Raw genomic sequence first — 21,147 nt, 5'->3', positions numbered from 1 at the left:
CATATGACAAACAAAAACAAAGCCCCAAAAGTGAGTGAAGGTGTGATGACGTCACGGCCCCACAATGCTTACCGCCCATAACTGTGCTGCAGCCTGAGTAGAAACACTCTCCCTCCCAGGCCACAAATATCTGCTTGGTTCCTGCAAACATCTTCCAAAGTAAGAGCAAAGGAGCCACCGACAAGACGTCGAAGGGTTTGTGTGGATTTCGTCTTGCTTTTTTCAGCGGGGGGGGGGCTCCATGTGAAAGTTGAACTCATGCGGCGCTGGAAACTTTTTGGTGGGTAAACGAGTTTTTTTCTGCGTGTGTGTGTGTGTGTGTGTGTGTGTGTGTCGTGTTTGCTGTGCGTGTTTGGAAGCACTTTTACGCAACTTTTGACGTCGACGTGCGCGACGCTGGCTGAGCTATGTGTGACTTGTTGTGGCCGAAGAAGCGCCATCGGGGCTCTTTGCGTCATGTTTTTGCGTCTTTTCCGTGTGGTCGGTCGGTCGGTGCGGGCATTTAACAGCCGTGGTCGACTTCTGAGTTGCCGTGGGTTCTTGTAGCTGTGGTGCTTTAAAAAAGAAATGTAAGTAGTGTGTGTGTTTTGGTGGTAAAAAAATAAACCCGGAATGAAACAAGTTGCTTGATGGTGCGTTCAAGTGTCACGTGAAGCGTGGGGATGTGTTCACTGCACGTTTGAAACGGGCCCGGATGGCTCGTGTGTGATGTTTGGTGCTCCTCGGATGTTTTTGGCCTTTACGTTCGGCGCGCATGCGCGTGTGCGTGTGCTTTTCCTGGGAAGCAGTAAATCACATCCAACAAGTGAAAGTGTGTGTTGTATAACATCATGACCTCCAACTGCTATCTCTTACACATCCATACTATATTCTATATCACATCAATATTTCACTACTGGCTGGGAAACCAGACTCCTTGGGAAATAGTCAGTTCTAGGGTCAAACTGTGGCCGCCGTAAAAGCTTCATGAGGTGTGCAGGCAATGCTGTAAGTCACATTTGAATATTTTTGACTGTTGGAGGCATCTGGACGAGATGCCCGAGCCACCTCAACTGGCTCCTGTCCATGTGAAGGAGAAGCGGCTCTACTCTGAGCCCCTCTCGGATGACCGCGCTCCTCTCTTAGGGTGAGTCCAGCTACCCTACGGAGGAAACTCATTGCTTGCTTGTATACGTCATTTACTTCTTTGGGTCACAACCCAAAGCTCATGACCATAGGTGTGTGTGTGTGTGGGGGGGGGGGGGGGGGGGGGGTTTAAATTGAGTGCTTTGCCTTCCGGCTCAGCTATCTTTTCACCATAACGGTCTGGTAAAACCTCACGCTCCCACCTTCCTTCACTCGTGAACAAGACCCCGAGATACTTGAACTCCCCCACCTGGGCAGGACCACGTTCCCAACCCGAAGGGACCTCTCCACCCTTTACGGACTGGGAACCATGGCCTCTGATTTGGAGGTGCTGAGTCTCATCCCAGAAGCTTCACACTCCCATGCAAACCGTCAAAGCCTGAAGACGCCATCAGGACCACATGGTCCGCAAATAGCAGAGATGAGATCCTAAGACCCTCCGAGCGTACTACCTCAATGCCTTGGCTGTGCCTAGACATTCTGACCAAGGGCAGCCTTGGCAGAGGCCAACGTCCACTGGGAACAGGCTGGACTTCCTGCTAGCCATGCCAACCAAGCTCCTGCTCCGGTTGTACCAGGTCCCAATGGCGCATCGTAGCACGCCACCAATCCCGTACTCGTCGCCCCCCCCGTCCGCATATGTGTCCTCTGGCTCTGCTTGCCCTATGAAAATGGATTAAAATGCTACTATGCTAATTGTAACATAATGTCCTAACCAACTTTAACATGCTAAAACCTAGCATGATCGTGCTGAGTGTTTAAGTATGTGTCTACCTATGGAAACCGATACGAAGGCTACTGTGCTAATGTTAACATGCTAGCAATGCTGACATCAGCATGCTAAAACCTAGCATGATTGTGCTGAGTGTTTATGTTAAGTGTGCCTACCTATGTATACCTATGAAAACAGCTAGAAACGCTGCAATGCTAATGTTAGCACCTAGCACAGCTAGCATAACAATGGTGTTTATATAAGTGACTACCTCTGAAAATGTCTAATAATGCTAACATGCTAACAAGTTTGTTTCTTTAGGCTTGTTCCTGATTTCAGAGTAAATAAAAAAAAGTCACTTTTTAACATTCTTAACTGTAATACTAATGTGATGAGAAATTAACCACTGCTTATAATAGTTTGCAGGGCTCTACGTTAAAAACAAAAATGACTTGCCCATGGGGAATCCTTAAGGTGAGAACTACTTGCCCGAACTTGCCCCATGTAAAATGAAAAGACTGCCATAATGATATCATATATCAATATATGCTGATAATTCATCAGATAATAGTACTGATGCATTGTATTTGGAGGAATGTCTGAAAATTTGTGGAGATGTATGTTAACATGGCAAGCCATGCTACCTTACACATGGTAGTCGTAGTAAGCAGTGATATTTATAAGTTGTGTACCTCAATGAAACATTTGACACATTTGTGTACTAGTAAAGTGTTTTTAATCCAGAAAAAATGCTCAATGGTCAAACAATAATTTGTGAAGCAAAGGTGAGAAAAATACACAGAGAAATGAAACCGCTAGGTTTTGTAGCTTGTGCAAAATCAGCACTTGGTATTGGATCTAATGGGTGGTGTTTCATTGTGACCACTTCAAATTGTCACAGCAATGTGATTCACTCACCTTTGCCATCATTTGATTTGCTGCCGCTAATAAAATACTTGTTTAGGAGGCACTGTTTCATCACTTTTTGGTGTTTTCCTTCAGAAGTTGTTGAAGAATTAGACGATGTTGGCAGGGACGCCATGATAGATGTTTTCCTAGTAAAACGATCGCTGATTGGTTGATCGCGAACAAGAACGTGTGTGGGTAAAACGCGGATTGTGGATTACGGACCGCGGTCTAAATAAACGATTCTGATTGGTCCATTTCAAGATTTGCAAGGATTGGTTTGCAAATTACCACCGGAATTACGCAGTCCGTGTTTTACCAACACCCAACAAGAACCGCTTTAAAAAAAACTCTTGGCAGTACGGCATGCTAAAGTGCACTTGCCCGACGGGAATATTAATGATTGGATTTACTTGCCCCAATTTTGTTTTAACTTGCCCCGGGCCATCGGTACAACGTTATTGTCGAGCCCTGGTTTGATTACAAATAGTTTGTTCCAGGGTCAAACCGTGGCCATCCTGAAAACTTTAAGTGTACAGGCAATGTTTTTAAAAAGTAACCCTTTTTTAACTTCCTTGCCTGTCAAGTGTAAATATAGGATCACCCCAATAATGAAGAATGAAAAGGGTAAAAGCTTTTATGATGGCTACAGCTTGACCCTGACGTTTGACACGGAATCACTAATACGTTTGCAGTTTTCCTAAATTTTTACACTGCGCCTAGAAATTCTGTCCATGAAATTTTCCCCACTGGGACGAGCCGAGGTAGTTAACCAGCCACATTGGTTATGATTAGCCTGACCACCCGAGCTAGCTACACTGTCTGCTTGTGATTAGCCTAACCACCCGAGCTAGCTACACTGTCTGCTACCACCATTGTGACATTATTTGCATTATATTCTGAATTTTTCCCCTAATATTCGAACTTTATATTCATCACATTCTGACCTTATTCCCATAATATCATAACTTTATTTCTACAGTAGTCTGACTTTATTCCCAATATGTTTGGACTTTATTCCTGTAAGATTCTGACTTTATTCCCATTATATTATGACTTTATTCCTATAATACTATGACTTTGCCCCCCACCTAATTTTGCTTGTTTCTCATAATATTACAGCATTCATTCATTCTTTTTCTACCGCTTATCCTCGTGGGGGGGGGGCTATCCCAGCTGTCTTCGGGCGGGGTCCACCCTGGACTGGTGGCCAGCCAATCCCAGGGCACATATAGACAAACAACCATTCACACTCACATTCATACCTATGGACAATTTGGAGTCGTCAATTATATTACAACTTCAAAAACATATTTATTCTTTAATATTTAAACTCTGTTTTACTTTTCCCTCATAATATTACAGAATTATTCTGGTATTCTGGTTCTCCGTTTTTCTCTTTCTATTTGGACTTTATCCAGGAAAAATGTCCCGCTCTTGAAGTTGGACAATGAATCTTCTTCTGACTTCATGCATTCATGCCTGGTGTTGCTGTTGCGCCCCCTGGTGGCGGGAGGGTGCAAGAGAGCTCTTTTGGAGTTTTGTCACTTTGATGTCCCCTGCGTGTTTGTGTGCTATTGAGCTTTTGGGGTGGGGGTGGGGGCTGACTGATTTCCATGAGAAAGGAGCGTGAGTTGTGCAGGAGGAAAGAGAGGACGGCCCTCCGTGGGGACAAATGGCAGTTAATAAGCAGCGAAGAATCGGAAAACCTCCTGTTTTTTTCTTTGTACTTGCTCACCTTCTGCAGGCCGCCCTGGAAGAACGAGGAGGAGGAGGAGGGTGACGAGCGGGAGGGAGGGGGCGGGATTGGGGGTGGTGGGGTGTGTGTGAGGACAACGGGTTCATGTGAGAATGTTTTTTGTTTTTTTGCTTTTTCACTCAAGGCTGCGGGAGAATCGTTGTTGCCTTCTTTCTACCGCTGTCTTATTGTACCTCCGCCAAGGAACAATTGATGATTTTTCATCATAACAACATCTGTGTTGCCTATTTTAGGATTTATTGGATATTACATTACTTACTGTATGGTATAGATTATATTTCATATACCTATACTCGTCTATTAATGGGCAATTGGAGTCTTTAAAAAAAAGAAAAATTACAAAATATAACAATTAATTTAGAATAATAAAACTGTAATTTATAATAATTCATTTTTGTTGAGTTATTTTTATTCATATATTTTCCAATTAGCGGCCATTTAAAGTCAGTCAAGGCCAATACGCAATTATTGGATTACTATTATTATTTTATTAATAAAGTATTAATATATTACTATTTTTTAGTCTTAAAAATATATTATTTTTGTATTAATATTATTCTATTTGATCCTAAAAAGTAAATCATAACTAACAATGATGATATAATGTAATATATAAAATACATGATAATAATGATACTAATATACATCCATCCATTTTCAATACCGCTTATCCTCAATAGGGTTAGGTGTATGCTGGAGCCTATCCCAGCTGTCTTGGGGCGAGAGGCGGGGTCCACCCTGGACTGGTGGCCAGCCAATCCCAGGGCACATATAGACAAACAACCATTCACACTCACATTCATACCTATGGATAATTTGGAGTCTCCAATCAACCTAACATGCATATTTTTGGAATGTGGGAGACAAACGGAGAAAACCCGGCCCATGATACTAATAATTGACAAAAAAAGGAATATAATATACATAGAGCAGCCATATGTGACAATATGTCATTGGTTTAAATGCAATGGTGTAGAAGAATGGTCTGGGGGTGCTGAGGGATCAGTTTTTAAAAGAAAACACAGCTGTAATTTTACAAAAATGAAGTCAAAATATTAAGGGAAGAAAGCCGTATTCGAATAAACTAGGAACACGAACACTCAAAGACTGCAGACCTACGCCAAGTGCCACACATGCTAACATATGCATGCTAACACCTAGCATGATAGTGCAAAGTATTTATATAATAGTGGACCTATGAAAACTGCTATAAATTCTGATATGATAACTTTATTATTTTGATATGCTAACAATGTTAACATGATATAGTTAGCATGGTAACACCTAGCTAAATAGTGGTATATGTTTATTTAAGTGTATAGCTATGAAGATGGCTAAAAATGCTACTAAGCTAGCAACATTAACATAGTGTTTATATATATATGTATATTGTGTCCCTATGAAAATGGATAGGAAATGCAATGCTAACATGTTAAAGCTTGCATGTTAACACCTAGCATAATAGTAGCATGTGTGTGTATATGTGTGCAGCTATGAAAATAGCTAAAAATGTTATGCTAATGTTACCATGCTAACATCTAAGATGATGCATAGCAAAAGTTTTATATACCTGTATATGTCTACCTGAAAATAGCTAAAAATGCCAGTGTGATAATGTTATCAAACTATCAAATACTTTACACAAGGGGTGCACGATAATGCTCTACAGGTTTTCCCATTGCCAAATTTGTATTGAAAACCTTGAAACCTGAAGAAAATGTAACTTTTTAGTGATGTTTAATTTTAGTAGTCATTTAAATTTCTTTTTTTATGGTAATGGTTTAATTTTATTTGAACATGCATCAGGTTACAATTGAATGCATCACATCATCAATTCACAGTTCTACAACAAGGAAGAAGCAAAGCTTATTGAATCCTACCCCTCCATCTATTACTTTTACAGTCTGTAATTGATACATTTGTTCACTTCCTGCTGTCCTGATGTTATGGACATATAACTCATTCATTCATTCATTTTCTACCGCTTTTCCTCACGAGGGTCGCGGGGGTGCTGGAGCCTATCCCAGCTGTCTTTGGGCAAGAGGCGGGGTCCACCCTGGACTGGTCGCCAGCCAATCACAGGGCACATATAGACAAACAACCATTCACACTCACATTCATACCTATGGACAATTTGGAGTGGCCAATTAACCTAGCATGTTTTTGGAGTGTGGGAGGAAACCGGAGTACCCGGAGAAAACCCACGCATGCACGGGGAGAACATGCAAACTCCACACAGAGATGGCAGAGAGTGGAATTGAACCCTGGTCTCCTAGCTGTGAGGTCTGCGCGCTAACCACTAGACCGCCGTGCCGCCCGGCCATATAACTGATAACCCTAACCCTAATATGACCATTTAATCTCTGACCTTTTTAATTTTTTCTTCTGTGCTTCCTCCGGAACAAAAAGCAGTGGTATCATCCGCAAATCATACCAGCTGTAAGTCTTTGGTAACTTTGTAAATGTCATTGACTTGTCATTGAGTTTTGGTCCCAGTATTGACCCCTGGGGTACTCCACACGTAATATTTAAACTTCCAGATGTGTGTTCACCTAGCTTAACAAATTGCTTCCTGTCAGCCAAGTAGCTTTTGACCCAGTTGTTTAGTTTATATACTCAAATAATTTTGAGTGAAAATAACTCTGATGACTGATCATTAAAAAAATAAAAATAAACCTGAACTGTGCAAGGGAACAAGTGAAGCACTTTTTATTTTTATTTTAACTTCCCCTGAGCTCATGTTCACTGTAAGAGGAAGCCATTTTGCCTGCTAATCATTTTATTTGAAGTTTTTATTTATTTATTATTTTATTTCAACTTTTTATTTTAAACTTCAAGTTAAATGAATGAATTAATTTTAAGAGGAAACCATTTTGTGTGCCAATCATTTATTTATTTGTATTTTTGCTTTTATTAATGACATTTTTATTGTAATTTGGGAATGCTGATACTCCAGATGTGAACATGACTGAGATGAAAGGTGATAACGGGGCTACTATTGCATCGGTGCGCGTGGTGGCTGCTATTATTTGATGTGGAGTGATTGATTAGCCTTGGTGGAGGTTCCTTGGAGTTTGTGTTTTTGGTGTTTTGACGAGCTGCGTCTCAAGCACACTTGTGCGTCTCATTACTTCCTCGGAGAGGGAGCCTTTCTTCTCCTCATGCTTTGATTTTTTTGTTCTCCCCCAGCCTCTCTTTAACCCTCCGCCCCTCCCTCGGTGACCATTACCAAATTTAACCCCTCACCCACTCCCTTGCGGGCATTCCAGCCAACGCTTCCTAAACACACACATGGTAGCAAACATCCTGGCATCTTGCGGTTTGATGGAAGGCCTCCTTTCTGTGAAAGATGTCCTAATTGAATGATAAAGTGGGCCGAGATGGAGTCCAGTGAAAAGGCAACAATGGCCAGCCTGTGTGTGGCAGAGGATTCTGGTTCAGGTCCAGCCTCTGCCTCTCAGCGCCGAGAGGGGGGCCTATTATAACGCTCTCCACTGGACTCACTCACGTGACGCGCACCCCCTTCCTAGTCAGCCATGTCAGCCCGGGCCAGTCCCACTCACGTCCTTTAGCGTCCGCCATTAGTTTATGGGCCTGCAAGCACAAGTTGATCTGATCTCACAGCAATAAATAATAACACAGAGGGTTCATCTGTTCCAGGGTCAAACAAAGCACCGTAAGCAACTCAAACAAACCAAAAAATATTCAGCCTTTGATAACACGTAACTGCTAACAGAAGGCAACAAGAAGTTGAACAATGCTGATGATGATGATGATGATACTGATGATAAAGGGGATATTGCTGATGATGATAATGCTACTGATGATGTTGATAATACTGATAACGGTGATGATAATGTTGATATGATAACGGTGATGAGGATGATGATAATGTTGATGAAGATGACCATGGTCTGGATGACTTTTTGTCTGTCCATACCCATCTAACCATCACACAAAGCAACACCACGCTATCGGCACACCATCACGCTAGCAACACTAGTACTGCTGACTGGTATGCTGGAGTCTATCCCAGCTGTCTTTGAGTGAGAGGACTTTGACCAGGACTGGACTGGTGGCCAGCCAATTGCAGGGCAAATATAGACAACCATTCACACTCGCAGTCATACCTATGGACAATTTGGTGTCGCCAGTGAAGGAGTACCCGGAGAAAAGCCACGCATACACAGGGCGAACATGCAAACTCCACACAGAGATGCCTAAGCGGAGAATCGAATCCAGGTCTTCCCTATCTGCTGACTGTATGGCCTACATGCTAACCACTCATCCACCATGCGTCCCATGGAGTTGAAGAATAAGTGAAAAAGTTTTTCTTCAGTTGTAATGTTATGTGAGAAAGCAAACAAAACAAGTTTAAAAAAATTATCTTGGGGGTGGAAAAGTTCAATTATTATTTGAATAAATATATAATAATAATATATATAATATATGTATATATAATAAGATATAAATCATGTTGTTCAGCAGTATATTTACCATTAAACATTTTAACAACGGATGGAAATAATTTTGTCCCCTTAACCTGCATTTATTAACTTATTCTTTACTTCATTATTTCGTTATTTTATTTGATCTATTAAACCATTTGCATTGCGCCTCTCTTGTCAACTAACTAAAATTATTACTATAAAGGCTTCAAATAATATAAGCACACTGTAAAGAAATGAGCATAGCGCGTTCCTTCGATGCCCAAAGCTCGCTGATCAGCTCAATTGGTGCCAATTAAATGAACCACCGCGAGCCGCCGTGTGCACCTACGCGACACAGGCGATCGACGGTGTTCCAGATCCCACTTTCTAACTAATTGTACCGTGTTAACTTTTAATCCAGTAACGATAACTAAAATGAGGCGCGCGTCACCGGCGGCTGTCTCATCCAAAAAAAAAGGCGCGTCAAACCACAGCGCTAATATTAAAAGGAATGTCTTACCGGCTGCCTCTTCAGTGTTGTATAGCTCCAGTTTGCGCAAGGTTTGGGGTGCAGTTCTGACTACCTTCTCGATACCGCTTGTCTGCAGCCTTACCTGCTGAGAAAGGAAGTGCCCTAATGCAGACGCCCAGGTGCGCTTAAAACTGATTCCCACTTCCGGTTTAGATTTTCCCCACCTGATCTCCCGTGTTTAATTTAGTAAAATAACGTGCTAGTTACAACGAAAATTTATTATTCCCTTAATGAGGGCTATGAAAAGTATTTTTTATTTTTATTTATCTTTTTATTTATTTTTTTCCTGTCTGCCTTATCTAAATTATTTTGGACAAGGGTTTGACTTGACACTCATAATATTATGAGAAGAAAATGTACTAGAAATGCCTTAAATATTCGGAAATAATACCATGAAAGTAGAAAACAAGTGTCATTTTATGTGAATAAAGGAAACATAATTATATATATATATATATATATATATATATATATATATATATATATATATATATATATATATATATATATATATATATATATATATATATATATATATATATATATATATATATATATATATATATATATATATATATATATATATATATATATATAGTAATAATATAATAGTCAGTGGCATAGAGTTGAAATATTCAAGAGAAAAATATGTTATTTTTATTCCCAAAAAGTGGGAACAAAACAACAAATAAAGCTGTGATTTTTTGGAAACCTTGTTTGGGGTAAAAAAATAATAGCATGGAAATAAAGCCATCAGCACACCATCATCCGAGGTCAGGTTGCAGGGGCAGCAGCCCAAGCAAGGAGATCCAAACAGGGAACCAACATCCTGAATTAGCTGGTCTGATACCCCATATTCTCAGAGTACTCCCCACAGAATTCCAGAGGGACACGTTCAAATGCCTTCTCCAAATCCACAAAACACATGTAGACTGATTGGGCAAACTCTCATGCACCCTAAAAGGTCCTGCTGACAGTATAGAACTGGTCCACAGTTCCATGACCAGGACGAAAAGCACACTGCCTGAATCAGAGATTCAAATATCCGACGGATCTTCTCCAGAAGCCCTGAATAGACCTTACTAGGAAATTATGGGAATAAAGTCAAAATATTCTGGGAATAAAATATAATTATTGTTTAAGAATAAAATTTAAGAAAAAAAGTTGAATTATTACTGAATTTTAAAAATGATTTTGAACAAATCCTCATTCATTTTTTAAAAAATTACTTCCTTTTTTTAATTAGTTGTGTTTGTTACTACGACTTGGGAAACAAAGTTTTTCTTCTTTGAATATTTCAACTTTATGCTCCTAAAAGGATATTATGATATGATAATATAACAGGTATATTCCCGTAAATTTGCCACTTTTCTTTGTCATTAGACTACCACTTTTTTCTCTGAATATTTTGAGTGCTTGTTTCAGAGGCTTTTTTCCATGCCGTATAATCGGGGCTTGGGACTTTCTTTTTTAACCCCTGCGAGGGTGCCCGGCGGCCTCCGATTCACAAAACATGATCACTTTCCAAAGAAATGCCAGGAATGCAGGCTTCCCATTGCCCCCCCCCCCCCCCCCCCCAGGTTCTGTTTATGCAAGAATGTTATTTTACCTCATCTTTACACAGTGCATCTCTCTCTCTCTCTCTTTCTATATATGTGTAAATACATATACACACACGCACATACAGTATATATGCAAACGCAAGAAAGGGGAGTGAGACAAAAAACATTTGTAACGCCACCCTGGGGAGGTGCTCAGGACACCGGGAGGAGCTGGAAGAAGTGGCGGAGGAGAGGGAAGTCTGGGCCTTCCTGCTTGGGCTGCTGCCCCCATGACCCGACCTGGGATAAGCGGTGGAAGGTGGAAGATAGAAGCTGTTTTTCCACCTGATCAACAGGCTATAAAAGCCAAAAATCTGCTCAAAATGATCATTTTTTGTCAGGCATTGACATGGTCATGCCCTCCTGATGGCTAAGCCAAGACGCTTTCTTAAACTTAAACTTTTGATCATCTGATAAACAGCGATTTCACTTTGTTGCCAAGCGTGAGCGCGTGGATGCGTTGCAACCTGTAGACTGGAAAGCGAAGCAAAGCTGCTTGAACAATGCCCGTTGTTTTAAGCCCCGCTGACGTTGCCAGACTTGGAGATTGTTTGTTGCTGACCACACACACACACACACACACACACACACACACACACACACACACACACACACACACACACACACACGGCAGCAGCACGATGCAACAAAAAGCACAGAACGGCAAATCATTCACCAACAGTATCAATTATATTTCAATCTTCATTAATTTTTCTCATGTTTTTTTCAAGATTTAGTAGTGAATGACATGTAAATTCATGTAGAATAATTCATTTATCAGTTTTCATTTAATATTTTGTTTTGATGTCCATTTTCCATCCAATTATATTTAAAAATGTATTTAGTTAAAAAGAAATATTTGTCAATTTAACCTTTTTTCTACATTTTATTATATTTATTGTTTATTACAAATATGCACATCTTTTATCATTTATTTCATCTTTTTCTTTTACAATTTTTTCTCCAATATTTATTTTTCATATACATATAATACACACACACACACATATGTATATATATATATAGATATATATATAATGTACATACATATATAGTTTGAATCTTTCTTAATTTTACCAGTTTTAACAGCAGAATACAACAAATTGTTGTTTCTCGCCACATTTGAAGCATTAATGTAAGCCAGAGAAGCAGAGAAGACAACGGCATCTGTCCATGCAGAATGAAAAACTCCAATGCTCCTATTGGGATGGGGGGGGGGGGGGGGGTATATTCATGGTTAGTTCACCACGTTGGGGGAAGACCTGTAACATCCCAACCAAAGCAGGCAGCCAAACACCAGCTTCCCCTCCATTCCTCTAGCTCATCCAATCACTAGACAGAGCACAGCCCGGATTCATTCAGGGTCTCACAGAAAGTCAGATTTTTAAAAAACGATGCATGTTTCCCCATTCGGGTGTGAAAAAATACTTGAGCATTGCCAAGGGAGCCACAACAAAGAGGCTGAAGAGCCACATGCGGCTCTGGAGCCGTTGGTTGCTGATCCCTGACCTAGTGTAATAGTGTCTATTTATGGAAAAGGATAAAAATGCTACTATGCTAAAATTAGTATTTTAGCAATGCTAGCATTAGCCAGCTAACACCTAGCATAATGGCACTAAGTGCCTACCTCCAGCATGATAGCACTGTCAGCTTAAGTTAATATTATTGAAAATCCGAAAAATGCTAGTGTGCAAGCATTAGCATGCTAACCTCCAACATGATAGTGTTGTGTTTATATATGTGTCTACCAACATAAACAGCAAAAAATGCGAGCTTGCTAACATTAGCATGGCTTTTTGAAACGTACAAGAAACACAAAAACAACCGTGCTTTTTGCTGTGGGGGTGGTCCAGGAGTGCGGAGGACTGGCGTGACGCCCACTGGCACGGTGCCCACATCTCCGACTGCTACTGCGGAGCTCCGTGTCGTGTCGTGGCCGCCGGGACTCCCTGCCAGGGCTTTTCCCTGGAATACCCCCAACACACACGCACAGCATGTGTTTCATGTCAACATTTATTTTTCTCTGCCGAGCAACGTGATTGGTCCTTTTTTTGTCCCGTCCAGCCATTGGGGCAGATGGTATTGTTGATCTAAATGCCCTTACATGCTAAACAGATTTGCTCTGCCAGGGAAGGTGTAAGCTACACCTTGCCTGTACTATGAAATGTTGTTTGGCATTATTTGATGTTTTTGTTATGTGAATTTGGAGCGGCCGGACCGGAGGGGGGGAGACACAGTAGAGAGAGAGAGAGAGAGAAAGAGAGAGAGAGGGAGAGAAAAAACAACAATTCCCATGACAACAAGAGTGACAAACAGGACTGCATGAGTTAAATGTCAATGATGGCTAAGGGTCACCATGGAGATGATATCAGTGAAATGAAACAGTCCAACTTACCAGTGGCAATAGTAACAATGAAGACATGACCCATGATAGTCAACACAATTACAGCCATACAGTTGCAGTAATTACAATCTCACTGCTTGACATCATTATTACTGTAATATTAGCATACCAATAGCATAAAGACATCAAGGATAAGACGGTAGATTGTGTAGAGAAGCACCCATGTCCCATGTGTGAGTGCCCATATGGAGGTGTGTACTTCTGTTGGTGTGCATATTCATATATATATATATATATGTGTGTGTGTGAATGTGTAACATGATTGGTCTAACGTCCTAACTTCCTGACAAAAACTTCAGTTTCAAAATCAGTACTTCCAATGTTTGGAATTCATTTTAATTCGGACAGTTCAGGCGAGGTGATCCGGGCAGGAAGTGTCCCGGGGTGACAGTTATCCCCGCCTCCTTCCGAGATGAGCTTCTGGCTAAAGTGTGTTAGCAACCACACACTCTTCCTGTTGGCCCAACGCCACCCCGGGTCAGAGGATGTTGGGGAGGGAGGGAAGTAAAACCTGGGTGGTGTGTGCGTTTGGCGGGGGGCTACAAGACTAGAAGTTTGCTGCTATGTGTTTTTATCGGAAAATGATATGCAGGCAAAAGACTAGTTTGCTGCATGCAACATTAAACTGTACAAAAAAATGATACAGTGTAGGAAAAGTTGAATAAAATGACGGCCATCAAAAACTGCATCGTACAAAAAGTAGAGCGTACAAAAAACAAAAGTTTCACTGTACATGGGCTAGTTTGCTACGTGTCACGTTTAGCTGTATAAAATCTGCGATGGTACACGTAAGCAGGGACGAAAGTCAGTCAAAAACCCTTGACGAAATCAGAATCGTAAAGTTTTGACTGGACGTGCTTTCATCTGTGCCCGATGCTACGAAATGAGGACTGGGCTGAATTGCTACGTGCATGGTAACAAACAGAGACAGTGTATAAAAACTGCGACAAAAGATCTTCAAACTGCCGGCGAAAACAGAATCATGGAAAATGTAGGGCTTGCGGATAACCCAAAGTTTTATGGTACCTGTTTTTTATTGCCAAAAGGATACGCAGGAAAAATGGACTAGTTTGCCATCATCGGTTTGTCATCAAACTTCTGTCGAAAACGGAATCATAGAAAACGCAGGGCATGCAGAATACCTGAAGTAAGTGTAAGTGGTAAGGGGTCTTTTTGTCCGTGCTCAATGCTGCAAAAGGATATGCAGGCAAGTTTGCTACATGCAGCATTTTAGCCATAAAAAATCTGTGTTAAGTGGGCTAGCCGTACTTTAGCCGTACAAAATCTGTGATGGTGCACGCAAACTGGGACAAAAGTCAGTGAAAAATTGGTTGCGAAAACCGAATCATCCAAAAAAAGATTGCCTGTAGGTGCTTTTCTCGATGCTGTGAAACGAGGACTGGGCTAGTTTGTTACAAGCAACATTTAGCCGTATAAAAAAATCAGACAGTATACGAAAATTCGGGTAAAATGTCATCAAACAGCCAAATTCCAAAATACAAAATCATACAAAAATTCGGGTGTACGACTTTGACTGCACACGTTTTTGGTCTTTTTTCCCTCTGTGTTGTTTTGTGCTAACTAACGGCCACCATCTTTGTTGCATTCACAGCCCAAAGGGAAATGGGAGTTACGAGTTTTGCGGTGCCACAGTGTGTGCTTCAACTTGCGTGCGCTCAACTTCACAACCCCCCCACCTTCTCTCCAAGCCCCCACAACCGTCATCCCCACCACACACACAAGAGCGGCTGTTGTCACCTAAACGCCACACGCTCAACTCGCCTTCTATTTTTAGGCTCTCGCTAAAGTTTGGCCCGATGGACGTTTGCTGGCTTGTTAGCCTCCTTTGGTTTTAGCCACGCCCCCTGTCTTCCCTTCCTCGTCATATGGCAACGTTTGGAGCGCTAGGGGTTAATAGCAGTCACTCAGCATGCAGGAGCTGCGCAGAGGGTGACCTCTGACCCTGCTGGAAAGGAATGTGGAAGCTCTTTCATCGGGACAGAAAGCAAAGACACCCAGGCGGAAAAAAAGCCGCCATGAAAGCTCAGCGCTGCTTTCAACCCTCCCTGATTAGAAAGCAGACGTCCGAAACCATTTTAGTGGCAAAGCCTTCCTCCGCCGCGAAGCCCATGCGGGTCATCCGTGGCCTCGTTTGGGGGACACGTGCCGGTACGCTACCGCTCGGACCGCCTGGGTCTTTGCACCGACGTACACAAACAAGATGGCGTCCCTGTCTTGACCCTTCAAGACGGTTCCCCACACGAAATAAAAATGTTTGACATTATTTTCTTGGTTCAAATTGTATTCTCTGTAAACATTTCATCTGATTTAATTAGTGCTGCAACGACTATTTGGATGATTCGTATACCTCCATAACAAAAAGTAGTCGAGGATTTTTTTCACGTTTCGAATAATCGCTTACGTCACCAACGTGCCTACGTTACCCACGTAGAGGATGAAAAAGAAGCATGGGGTTTGAAGACGCGGGAAATTTGAAGCAACTAGAAAAAGTGGTAAGACAACGAAAATGGACCCGCTATGTTGTTTGGAAAAGTGACTCGTTTGGTTGCGCTGTTCTTGCCATGAACGCCATTGTGATCGTGTCTTTTCCTCATGGACTTCTTTTATTACTGCGTGACTGAGTGACTAGTGGTGTCATTGGCTTAGCTTTTTGTTGTGTTACCTTCATTTTGTATCTTATGTTGTTTCAATCATTTTTTTTTGGTCTTTTACCAACGAGACTCAGGAAACTCTTAACCTCCATCAAAGTATTGTTTTGTTTCCTTTTTCCCCAAAAAACAGCTTATACTCAACAACATAAGTCAAAGTTGGGGTTTTGAGTCAAATCTTTTCTTTTTACTGGCTGTTTAATGAATCTATTTTGTTCCACATCCACCTTTTCCTAAACATTTATAATATAGCATTTTATTTCCACTCCATCTTTGCCTGCTTCATTCACGGTTGGACTCCCTCTAGAAGTCATTTTTCTGTGTGCAGTCAGATTACATGTACTACATATACGTAGCCCTAAACATAAGCACCACCTACACTATGTACCGCTATGTACTTTGTCCGTTTAAGACATATAGTATATATAGTATATAAACATAACCACCACCTACACTATGTACTATATCCATTTAAGACATATGGTATATATAGTATATAAACATAACCACCACCTACACTATGTACTATATCCATTTAAGACATATAGTATATAAACATAACCACCACCTACACTATGTACTATGTCCATTTAAGACATATAGTATATATACAGGGCTCGACAATAACGTTGTACCGATGGCCCGGGGCAAGTTAAAACAAAATTGGGGCAAGTAAATCCAATCATTAATATTCCCGTCGGGCAAGTGCACTTTAGCATGCCGTACTGCCAAGAGTTTTTTTTAAAGCGGTTCTTGTTGGGTGTTGGTAAAACACGGACTGCGTAATTCCGGTGGTAATTTGCAAACCAATCCTTGCAAATCTTGAAATGGACCAATCAGAATCGTTTATTTAGACCGCGGTCCGTAATCCACAATCCGCGTTTTACCCACACACGTTCTTGTTCGCGATCAACCAATCAGCGATCGTTTTACTAGGAAAACATCTATCATGGCGTCCCTGCCAACATCGTCTAATTCTTCAACAACTTCTGAAGGAAAACACCAAAAAGTGATGAAACAGTGCCTCCTAAACAAGTATTTTATTAGCGGCAGCAAATCAAATGATGGCAAAGGTGAGTGAATCACATTGCTGTGACAATTTGAAGTGGTCACAATGAAACACCACCCATTAGATCCAATACCAAGTGCTGATTTTGCACAAGCTACAAAACCTAGCGGTTTCATTTCTCTGTGTATTTTTCTCACCTTTGCTTCACAAATTATTGTTTGACCATTGAGCATTTTTTCTGGATTAAAAACACTTTACTAGTACACAAATGTGTCAAATGTTTCATTGAGGTACACAACTTATAAATATCACTGCTTACTACGACTACCATGTGTAAGGTAGCATGGCTTGCCATGTTAACATACATCTCCACAAATTTTCAGACATTCCTCCAAATACAATGCATCAGTACTATTATCTGATGAATTATCAGCATATATTGATATATGATATCATTATGGCAGTCTTTTCATTTTACATGGGGCAAGTTCGGGCAAGTAGTTCTCACCTTAAGGATTCCCCATGGGCAAGTCATTTTTGTTTTTAACGTAGAGCCCTGATATAGTATATAAACATAACCACCACCTACACTATGTACTATATCCATTTAAGACATATGGTATATATAGTATATAAACATAACCACCACCTACACTATGTACTATATCCATTTAAGACATATGGTATATATAGTATATAAACATAACCACCACCTACACTATGTACTATATCCATTTAAGACATATAGTATATATAGTATATAAACATAACCACCACCTACACTATGTACTATATCCATTTAAGACATATAGTATATATAGTATATAAACATAACCACCACCTACACTATGTACTATATCCATTTAAGACATATGGTATATATAGTATATAAACATAACCACCACCTACACTATGTACTATATCCATTTAAGACATATGGTATATATAGTATATAAACATAACCACCACCTACACTATGTACTATATCCATTTAAGACATATAGTATATATAGTATATAAACATAACCACCACCTACACTATGTACTATATCCATTTAAGACATATAGTATATATAGTATATAAACATAACCACCACCTACACTATGTACTATATCCATTTAAGACATATAGTATATATAGTATATAAACATAACCACCACCTACACTATGTACCATGTCCATTTAAGACATATAGTATATATAGTATATAAACATAACCACCACCTACACTATGTACTATATCCATTTAAGACATATAGTGTATATATAGTATATAAACATAACCACCACCTACACTATGTACTATATCCATTTAAGACATATAGTATATATAGTATATAAACATAACCACCACCTACACTATGTACTATATCCATTTAAGACATATAGTATATATAGTATATAAACATAACCACCACCTACACTATGTACTATATCCATTTAAGACATATGGTATATATAGTATATAAACATAACCACCACCTACACTATGTACTATATCCATTTAAGACATATAGTATATATAGTATATAAACATAACCACCACCTACACTATGTACTATATCCATTTAAGACATATGGTATATATAGTATATAAACATAACCACCACCTACACTATGTACTATATCCATTTAAGACATATGGTATATATAGTATATAAACATAACCACCACCTACACTATGTACTATATCCATTTAAGACATATAGTATATATAGTATATAAACATAACCACCACCTACACTATGTACTATATCCATTTAAGACATATAGTATATATAGTATATAAACATAACCACCACCTACACTATGTACTATATCCATTTAAGACATATAGTATATATAGTATATAAACATAACCACCACCTACACTATGTACCATGTCCATTTAAGACATATAGTATATATAGTATATAAACATAACCACCACCTACACTATGTACTATATCCATTTAAGACATATAGTGTATATATAGTATATAAACATAACCACCACCTACACTATGTACTATATCCATTTAAGACATATAGTATATATAGTATATAAACATAACCACCACCTACACTATGTACTATATCCATTTAAGACATATAGTATATATAGTATATAAACATAACCACCACCTACACTATGTACTATATCCATTTAAGACATATAGTATATATAGTATATAAACATAACCACCACCTACACTATGTACTATATCCATTTAAGACATATGGTATATATAGTATATAAACATAACCACCACCTACACTATGTACTATATCCATTTAAGACATATAGTATATATAGTATATAAACATAACCACCACCTACACTATGTACTATATCCATTTAAGACATATAGTATATATAGTATATAAACATAACCACCACCTACACTATGTACTATATCCATTTAAGACATATAGTATATATAGTATATAAACATAACCACCACCTACACTATGTACTATATCCATTTAAGACATATAGTATATATAGTATATAAACATAACCACCACCTACACTATGTACCATGTCCATTTAAGACATATAGTATATATAGTATATAAACATAACCACCACCTACACTATGTACTATATCCATTTAAGACATATAGTATATATAGTATATAAACATAACCACCACCTACACTATGTACTATATCCATTTAAGACATATAGTATATATAGTATATAAACATAACCACCACCTACACTATGTACTATATCCATTTAAGACATATAGTATATATAGTATATAAACATAACCACCACCTACACTATGTACTATATCCATTTAAGACATATAGTATATAAACATAACCACCACCTACACTATGTACTATATCCATTTAAGACATATAGTATATATAGTATATAAACATAACCACCACCTACACTATGTACTATATCCATTTAAGACATATAGTATATATAGTATATAAACATAACCACCACCTACACTATGTACTATATCCATTTAAGACATATAGTATATATAGTATATAAACATAACCACCACCTACACTATGTACTATATCCATTTAAGACATATAGTATATAAACATAACCACCACCTACACTATGTACTATATCCATTTAAGACATATGGTATATATAGTATATAAACATAACCACCACCTACACTATGTACTATATCCATTTAAGACATATAGTATATATAGTATATAAACATAACCACCACCTACACTATGTACTATATCCATTTAAGACATATAGTATATATAGTATATAAACATAACCACCACCTACACTATGTACTATATCCATTTAAGACATATAGTATATAAACATAACCACCACCTACACTATGTACTATATCCATTTAAGACATATGGTATATATAGTATATAAACATAACCACCACCTACACTATGTACTATATCCATTTAAGACATATAGTATATATAGTATATAAACATAACCACCACCTACACTATGTACTATATCCATTTAAGACATATAGTATATAAACATAACCACCACCTACACTATGTACTATATCCATTTAAGACATATAGTATATATAGTATATAAACATAACCACCACCTACACTATGTACCATGTCCATTTAAGACATACAGAGTAGAAGACACACCAAAATACAACATTCATTGGTTAATACACAGTTAAAACATGAGTAAAAGCGGAGCGGGGCACAGCAGTCAGATATAAAAGGTTAGACATATATAGTGTATATATAGTATATAAACATAACCACCACCTACACTATGTACTATATCCATTTAAGACATATGGTATATATAGTATATAAACATAACCACCACCTACACTATGTACTATATCCATTTAAGACATATAGTATATATAGTATATAAACATAACCACCACCTACACTATGTACTATATCCATTTAAGACATATAGTATATATAGTATATAAACATAACCACCACCTACACTATGTACTATATCCATTTAAGACATATAGTATATATAGTATATAAACATAACCACCACCTACACTA

General features: G+C 38.9%; 1 protein-coding gene across 5 annotated transcripts in view; it reads left to right on the top strand.

The window, feature by feature from the left end:
* Positions 1-21,147, top strand: part of plagl2 (pleiomorphic adenoma gene-like 2) — a 34,237-nt gene continuing 13,090 nt past the window's right edge. For 2 of the 5 annotated variants that reach the window (XM_058050854.1, XM_058050856.1), the window contains exon 1: positions 1-280. The gene's annotated coding sequence lies outside the window, so the exon portion shown is untranslated. The remainder of the gene's footprint in view (positions 281-21,147) is intronic. The other 3 variants (XM_058050859.1, XM_058050858.1, XM_058050857.1) reach the window with 3 other exon arrangements.

This window comes from Doryrhamphus excisus, chromosome 16 (genome assembly GCF_030265055.1).
Source record: "Doryrhamphus excisus isolate RoL2022-K1 chromosome 16, RoL_Dexc_1.0, whole genome shotgun sequence".
Lineage (NCBI taxonomy): Eukaryota > Metazoa > Chordata > Actinopteri > Syngnathiformes > Syngnathidae > Doryrhamphus > Doryrhamphus excisus.
This window is presented reverse-complemented; position numbering and strand designations above follow the sequence as displayed.